Below are 9628 nucleotides of genomic sequence, written 5' to 3'. Positions count from 1 at the left end.
ACTTACATCACCTACATTATTGTCTACTTGTGCACCAACTGGGCCCCAGTGAGCATGCAGAAAAGTCCTAACTGCATTTAAAGGGACATTGACTACTCTGGTTAAAGATCTCTTTTACTTCAGGTTTACCCTTGTTTCTAGATTCAAAGGGCTCAGTGTGAGCTAGTTTCATTGTTGCTAGTGCTTGTTGCTCACTGGAGTTGACACCACCTCAGGTCAGAGGCATTGGATACATTTCTGAAAAGCTCCTCTGAGGGTAGCGCTACAGTAGTTTCAAGAGCAGGGACATACAAAACATTTTTTCACAGGTATCTTTCTCGTGACACTCTGGGAAATAGGATAGTAAAGAAAACCATCTCTTATTCCTTCCGATTCCAATATTTGCCCATTAGCGGTGGTGATTTTTTTCTTTTTTACTCTGGTTAATAAAAAAAGTTCTGCTATTTGTCATGTGACTTGGAGCTTCTGAATTAACACACCATGCCTGCAAAGATGAGGTGCAACTGTTCGATCGAGAAACATTCATTATTTGAAGAAAAATCAATTTCTTCCTTCACACTTTTGGCCTTTTGTAGTTTCGTTTATTTTTGAATTCTATCTTTCCAGATTCTGCCATCAGCTTTTAAATGACCTTGTTTCTTGCACCCAAAGCATTCAGGTGTTCCTTGTTGCATGTTACTGTTTTCATTCCTATTTTTTCGTCTTTAAAGCATACTCTGTCACTATTAATGCCTTCCGTTTTATGCATATAGTCACCCATAAGCTTGCCCTTAACATATTCCCATGTCAGTTCATCATCTGGATGTGTATCAAGTGCTGTGACAAGTGTTTTAGAACTTTCTCATTTACTGTCTCTCCTCCTGGCTGGAGATGGGGCTGAAATTCCTGGCTGCTAATTCCGTTAATCATCATCCTCCTTTCCTCTTGCTCTCTTTCCCTGGTGGCCAGCCCAAAGGAAGAATAGAAGTGGCTTGGTGGTACCCTCGGCTGTGCAGGTCCCACTGCTTAAAGGGCCGCCAGCCAGGTCTACATTAAGTATACAAAATCTCTCTTTCTTAGAATGCACACGTATAGTTGTATAGTTACCAATATTTCAAGAGGTTTTTTTAATTAGCTTATACAACATACAAAGAGCAATAGAGCAACTCAAGACATCTCTTTTCTTTATTAAGCCTTGGGAAACAAGCTATAATATAATCATGAGAAATCATTTAAAGGGAGCTTCCATTTGCAATAGCAATTCCTATGGAAACTGTCATTGCAGGTAGATACTCCAAAGCTATCAACTTGATGTTGGCTTCACTACCTGGTGAGTTACGAGCTGGAACAAGTACATAAGCAGTGCCATTTGCAAAGTCTGAATTTCTGTCCTGATTACCTGTTCCAGATCAATAACTTATTGGGTCTAGGATCATGATGACTGTCCTAGTGCTTATATTTGTACAGCTAAATGTTAGGCAACCAGCTTAAAACAAACATAAAATACACAGAAAGGAGGTATTTAACCCACCAATGGATTTGAATTTCTGTCTATCCATCCTTTAGATTTATGTCTTATGACATAGCATAGCCAAGTGGATGACCTCACATACAGTGATAGTGTCTCCCTTCAATTTCCAGCCTTCTGACTGGACAGTAAAAGAACAGCATCATAATGTTGATGAGCTTGTTTCACATCTGACTGCTTCCCAGTTATGCCCCTCTCTATCCCAGTGCTACTGTATATTGTCCCATGATGGGGTCACTCCTGTAGGCTGAATGGAGACTAACAAGAGGTAAGCTGCACTGTCCTGGTAGGATGTAGGTGGAAGGTGGATCGCTCCATCTCTAGCTGTGGAAATCTCTGGTGGCCCCTGCACTGCTGGCAGGTATATGGTAGGAAATAAGGCAGAAGGTAGCCCGCAAGGACTTAGGTTTCCCCTCTCCAGCCTGGAGAAGCTTTGATTTGTAATAGCAATTCCTATGGGAACTGTCATTGCAAGGGGAGGCTCCAGGGCTATCACCTTAATGTTGGCTTCACTACCTGGCGAGTTACGGAGCTGGAACAAGTAACAATAATCTTATCTATATTAGTCACATACAGTGATGATGTCCCCCTTCCATAACCAGCCTTCTGGCTAGACAGTGAATGAACAGCAGCATAATATTGATGAGATTATTGTTTTTAGTATAATTTTCCACACCTGATTGCTCCCCACTCATACCCCTCTCTTTTTCAGTGCTACTGTATATAGGATTGCACATCTGACACCAGTCTTGCAGTTCCATATACAGTTAAAATCTATTAATTACACTTGCTGCATTTAAAAAGTGAATGTAATGATCTATAAATTAATACATAGGTGCATTAATTTGTGTCTTTTATATCTGCCTGGAGTTCAGCTTTAAACTGAGGACTAAGAAGTGACGTACAGACTAGTAACCAAGGAAACGATAAAAATTGTCTCACTGCAAAACAAAATAATAAGATGTTTTAATAAAAGTTTAATACTATTATTAGTATTATGAGTCAAGAAAGGAAAATAAGAGGATGCAAGGAGTAATGGAGTGAGTATCAAATATTTTTAATGAAAATAATACAGAATAATAAGTGTAAAGCTGGCTCAAATTAACAAACAACACATTCACTGTCAGAAATTTGTTCGTACAAATTTTTTTCCATTCCGCTCCTTCAAATTTTCTCATTACTGTGGTTGAAAATGAATGCCAATTTGACCCCACTAATTATTCAATAATGGAAAGAGTGGTCCTGAAACATACATTTTCAAACAAAATTCTTCTAGTGTTCAGCCTAAGATTCACAATATATGTTGATGTAGCAATTCAATGATAATATAGCACAGCATACGTTAGGACTAGCAGACCATAGTATTGCTGGGGTACTAAATCACTTTGCCTTTGCCTTCCTGAGACATCTACGCTGGGCCTGAATATAGAGAGACATGGCAGACAACTGTAGTACTACTCCCGCAGGGGCGCTTGATAATGCTTGTCCCCAGTCGTTGCCCTGACCTTGCAAGCCTCCGACATCTCTGACACTCTGGGTTCAGACATATTTAAACAGTATAGAATAATAATGTGTAACACCCTGCCATAATACTGTTTCCAGGATGTCAATGGACACAAGATGGCAGTGTCCTGCAGCCCAGTTACACAGACTCTGTTCAAAAGCTTTTTGGGATTCATAGGCTGATTGCAGGACTTTACTGTCCAACTTGCAGCTAACAAGCTACATTTCCTAGAGGAGCTGGTGGATGGGTGGGGCAGATTAATACAGAGGCCTTGGAACTGAAGGATAGGAAATGGACTGAGAGAGCTGGAGAGCAGGTATGGGGAGAAGACTGAGCAGGATGCCGGAGGTTCCAGCTGGGCCAGACCACAGAAAGTGGAGGAGAGAGAGAGTCGATGACCGCTGACAAGTCTGGAGGGCGGCCCAGCAAGCAAGTGAGCCAGAGTGCTTCTGTGCAGAGTGATCTCTGAAGAAGGAACCACAAGGAAACGGGGGCCCCCATCTACAGAAATACTTTCCACCACTTTACCAAAATCGTGGATTGGGTAAGAGAATTCTATGCTCAAGCCATCTAAGTTGCACATGACATTGCCAAATCCAGTTATTCTCTACTCAGCTTAATTAATATTGTTTCTCAAGTTACACGTGTTAAGGCCCAAGTTGTTCGGCCTACTAGTTATTACAGTTCCAGCATATCCAATTACAGAGGCCTACTGCACTATCTACTTCCTGCAGCCCAACTGTATTTTTGATTCCATTACAGTCTGCCCATTCTTCAAAAAGCTCCTGCATTGCTGCAAATTGCCACTGTGGCCCAAGGAAGAACCCATTTCCACAGAAGTGTGCTTTGCCCATTTCTAGTTCCTGCTAAATTTTACACCTCACCCTGTATGTGCCAAAAGGGTACCAGTTGAATGCAACGCCACCTAAGGGGGCAGCTCATTCCCTTTGTGTTCACCCTCTATTAAGGAACTTCTACACTTTATAATATGACCAGACAGTGCCAAAAGGGTGTTTATCCAGCAGCTAGAAGTAAATTGACCCACCTGAGCAGGTAAAATATTTGCTTACAACCAACACTCAAAACACTTTCAAAAGTCCTTTAAAAGTTCATATTAAAAAACAGACTTCCATATATGCATAGTAGTGTTCTCATTAAGCTCTCACCAAACAAATGATGAAATAAAGCCTTGTATATCAACAGATATTTCTTTTGTCTTTATCTCTGTCCCATACTCTGTCCATACATAAAAGTGAAAACAATGCCAAACCACCTCTTCACCACGTGATAATGATGACCATCCACCTCTCCCAATATTCACCCTTACCCTCGATAGGAGAACTTCTTACATCAATCTACATATGTTTATCCTCCAAAATTCTTCCCAAAATGACCTCTTCCTCAGAATTAAGCTCCTCAAAAAAGAAAAACACCAATTTTAGTGCTGTATGCCTTTGAATGGTAAATCATCCACTCAAAATATCTCACATAATAAAAAGTGACAAAATCACCAAAATTTATATTTCTTCCACCATCAGTGCACCTCTCCCTTAACACCCTACACCTTACCAAACTCAGAGTATTAGCGTGCATCAAATGGTTTCCCGGGTCACTTGAAACTTCATATCTTCAGCTTCCTCCATGTGCTCCTCACAGTGTCATAACCTCCGGGTATATGTGATAAAACAGAGGCACCATAGTGCAGCAGTACTTAAAACTTGCGCTTTATTCACCATAAAATGTGCTTATATGTAAAACGAACAGGTTAACCTCATCTAAAACGGTACTTCTGGTTTGTGTCTGATATCACTCTGACGCGTTTCTTCATAAAATTGACCTCCTCATAGACTATATACAAAATTATATATATCTAAAAATATATATATATGTGCCGCGCTCCATAAATCTATGAAAACTCATATACAGGTGATCATAAAATATAATTGTGTGAACCAAAATTAACGTGCTTAAGAACAGTGCAACATATAGTGCAATTTGAAATAATATTACTCCATCATATAAAACATTTCATCAATAGTCCTCTTTGTGCTTGTATAATTATTCCAGTGACAAATAAGGTGTATAGTGCCACACTCCCCGTGCTCTGTATATAGGTGTGCGCTCACCTCCTTAATTAGCCAAACAAGGTGGCTAAAAACACTTTTTGTCCTATTAGGACAGAGTGGGAATCTTCATATTGTGTACATGTTTCCATCCATATTCTGCCACCAGAGGTCTCCCTCCTTCCTCACTTTAGCCTCAATGGGTGGTTTAAAGATGTTAGAGATGGTATTTCCTCCTCCCAGTACACCATGTAAGAAAGAGTCAAGAATAGTGCCTTATCCTTTGTGAGGCTTAGCCTTTTTATTCAAGTAAAAAATCGCCACTCACATTTGCTGTAGCAGAGCTGTATGCAGCGGGTATGTGCTGAGATCCTATGCTCGTAAGTGCTGCTCGTCCACCGCGGCGTAGTGACGTCAGAGCCCCTCCCCTACGCGTTATGCCACAGGGTCACGTGGCTTCATCAGGGGGAAAACAATTGGACGTCACTGCGCTCTGATCCATTTATATGGGCAGTCGACGCCATTTTCTTGTAGACCGCATGGACGCGGCCATGTTCCTAGAGTCTATATTAACTTATACACTTGTGATATGTATAAACACATCACAAGTTCTTTACAATCTACTTGTTTGTCTAATCCTTTTCTGACTGCATTGTCACTATTTACAAGTCTATAGGATCACAGCACATATACAGCTTTACAATTACTGTTAAAAATATTTATATTACATATATAATTTTATTACAATATTTCTATACCAATAATTTTATTAAAAAGTATAATTATTACAATATAATTAATAAAAAATTTTTTTAATTGCAGTTAAAACTCAACAATAAAAAATCCTAAAATATATATATATATATATATACATATATATACCCATGAATTAATATGTATATATATAAAATGAATATATTAAAACCCATCACCCCAATTTACATATATGCCTCACAACTGCATATATGCCCCACAACTTCATATAGGACCACCATATACCCCACTCTTTATCCAATATAATTACTCTATTTATTTATTGTCCTCATTGCAGATATCACATCAATACATTACCTAGTCATAACCTATTATTCCTTATTCATACCATGATTCTTAATAATTACAAATATTAAAAATATTAAAATAATAACCATTTCTATTGTTATTCCTTCCACCCCAATATATACTACCTATATCCCATAAATATTAATGTTCTCTTTTTCCTATTCTCAATAACTGTATCTGTACTACAAGTCCCCAATAAAAAATTTTTTTAAAAAACTATTTTGATTTTTATTTTTTTAAAAATTACTAATAAAGCAAGTTAAATCAAATTCCTTATTTAAACCATGCGGAGCTAAACATCTCATTTCATAAATCCATTTTGATTCTTTTTTACTTATCTCCCTTACCAGATTATCTCCTCTCCAATGTCTATTATGTTTTTCTATTCCCCAGAATTGTAATTGGGATGCATCTTGATTGTGACATTGTCGAAAGTGGTACGAAATATGATGATATTTATATCCTCTGTTGATGTTATATACATGCTCCTTGATGCGTTCTTTTAGTGCTCTTTTTGTTCTACCAATGTATATAAAGTTACATGGGCACTTCAACGCATACACTACTCCCTCCGTTTCACAGGAAATGAATTGTTTAATTTTATATTCCTTATCATTATATGTATTAGAAAATACAAATCTACGTCTGGGATTATTTACAACTCTCTTGCATCCATAACACCTACCACATGCATAGAACCCTTCGCCTTGAAAAAAGGTGAAATTATTATTAATTTTTATTGGTTCCAATACATTTTTCACCAATGTATCTCTTAAATTAGGTGCTTTTTTATATATGAACTTTGGTTTATGGGGGATAATATTTTTAAGATGTTTGTCTAGTTTTAATACTCCCCAATGTTTGGAGATGATTCTCTGTATTACTTTATACTGTTTGTGATAATCCAACACTATAGGTATATCATATTCTCCTTTATCTTTCTTTGGTTTATCCATCAATAAGGTATCTCTATTCATCTGTCCACTTCATTTCTCTCTTTTTCTATTTTTACTGGATCATATCCCTTCGCTAAAAATCTGTCTTTCAAAATTTGACTTTGTACCTTGTAATCATCTTTTCTACTACAATTCCTTTTCAACCTAATGAATTGACCCTTCGGGTTATTATTTATCCATGGTTGATAATGACAGCTCGTGGTTGGGATGTATGCATTCCGATCAGTGTTTTTAAAATAATTTTTAGTATACAGTGAGTGTCCTTCCTTTTTAATCAAAATATCTAAGAAACTAAGTTCATCCTCATTAATAGTCCAGCTCAAATTAATATTGTCTCTATGATTATTAAGATCTTTATAGAATTGCTCCAATTTATCCTTACTACCATCCCATATTATAATAATATCGTCAATAAATCTGTTATACAGTACAATTTCCTCTATGGGATGTTGATAGATTACCTCTTCCTCCCATTTTGACATGTACAGGTTCGCCACACTTGGGGCGAATTTAGCGCCCATCGCTACTCCCCTAATTTGTAAATAGTACTCTTTGTTGTACCAAAAATAATTGTGGAGTAGGCAAAATTTTAGACTTTTAATAATAAATTTTTTATGTTTGTTGGGAATATTTGAGTATTTATTAAGAGCCCACTTTACTGCCTCTACTGCTCCCCCATGATCTATATTCGTGTATAATGAGGAGATATCAGCTGTGCTCATAATAGTATTGTTGTGTACCTGTACCTTTTGTGTCAACTGTATAACATGCTTCGTGTCTTTCAAATATGCTGTTGTATTCTCTACTAACGGTTGTAAGAAGCTGTCAATATACTCTCCTAATCTTGATGTCATTGAGTCTATACCATTTATAATTGGTCGACCTGGTGGTTTAGTGCTATCTTTGTGTATTTTCGGCACTGAGTATATGATTGGTAATTTACAAACAGTAGGTATCAAGTATTTCTCTTCTTTGCTATTCAATACACCTTTTTTAGTTCCATATTTTACTAATTTGATCAATTCTTTTTTGTATTCTTTAGTGGGATTTCTAATCAATTTTTGATATGTGTTGGTATCATCCATCATTTCTTCCATAGTGGCTTCATATTGTTCCTTTGACATAACCACTATGCCTCCCCCCTTGTCCGCTGGTCTAATCACTAAATTGGATCTTTTCTTTAGACTTTTTATGCCTTTCTGTAAATACATGTCTTCTTTATATTTTTTAATTCTCAAATTTTCTAAATCATTACTGACTAGATTTTTAAAAACATTAATATATTTGCCATCAATATTAGTCGGATTAAAAACTGATTTATTTTTCAAAGTAGTGTGATATCTGTATGAGGGTTTATTATGATCAATGCTATTGGTCGGATATTGTGCATAATATTTTTTCAAATTTAAATTCCTAATTAATTTCTGTAAATTTACATAAGTATCAAACTTATTCAAACCTCTAGCTGGTGCAAACTTTAATCCTTTGTCTAGCGCATGGATCTCTTCTTTTTTAAGTGGGACCCCACTAATATTAAAAATCCCCTCCCCTTTTAGTCTCTCCTTCTTTTTTTGTTGTTTCCTTCTTCCTCCTCTACACCCCCTCTTTTTGGTTTTCCCTTTGCTTCTCCCTTTTCCACTTGGGGGTACTGATTCCATCCTAAAAAAGGGTTATATGTCGGTGTTTCTGGAGTTTGTGATGCTAGCGGTGAGAATCTGTTATATTGGGGTACCTCAAATCTATCATACATGGGTTTGTTGTAATACTGAGGTCTTTGGGGTTTAGGGGGATATTGTGCATAAAAATTGGGTTGCGGATAGTAATTTTGTGGTCCTCTTGGTGGATAACCTCCATGTTGTTTATTATAGTATGGTCTGCCTCCCCAATATGGTTGTTGGGGTGGGCCTCCATAATTGGGTTTCCAATTTTTATTATTATTATAGGGCTTCTTGTTTTTGACCTCCTCATAGGATGTGAGCGTCTCACATTTTTTGTATAAGTGCATTTGCAGCTGAGAGGTCTCAGTAGTGAGAATCAGAACAACGTTGCTAGTAACAGAAGCAAGAGACAGCTCTGTGTCATTTTAAATATTGTGCTTTAGGCTGTACTCACTGGTGCATTCAGCCAGATCTTTTTGTTCTTCTTGGGATTTGTTCTCCTCATTTGAGCTTGTATCTCTGCGTCTTCTGCTTACTTCTCTGCCTCTTTTATCTCCATCCAAGCTTCCATTCTGCTTCTTTCCTAGCAAAGGAGTTTCACACTTCAGTTGCTTCTTCTGTTTGCAGTGAAACACTTCTGCATTTGCGCAAGCCTCTAGAAGCTTGTTACTTAATGCTGATCTCCTGCAGCAGGAGGATCTAGAAGATAATACTGTGAACCTAGCTGAGACTTAGACATGTGCATCACGAAAAAAAAGGGGTTTAGTTTCCGATCAATTTGTTAAGTTACTAATTTTGCTTTGTTACATTTGTGACAAAATTTGTTTTGTTTAGTTTTGTTTTGTTTATTTGTTTTCAAATGGCTTCAAATTTTTCCA

Source organism: Staurois parvus, unplaced genomic scaffold (assembly GCF_062004578.1).
Source record: "Staurois parvus isolate SC_StPar_1 unplaced genomic scaffold, SC_StPar_1.0 ptg000145l, whole genome shotgun sequence".
In the NCBI taxonomy this organism is placed as follows: domain Eukaryota; kingdom Metazoa; phylum Chordata; class Amphibia; order Anura; family Ranidae; genus Staurois; species Staurois parvus.
This window is presented reverse-complemented; position numbering follows the sequence as displayed.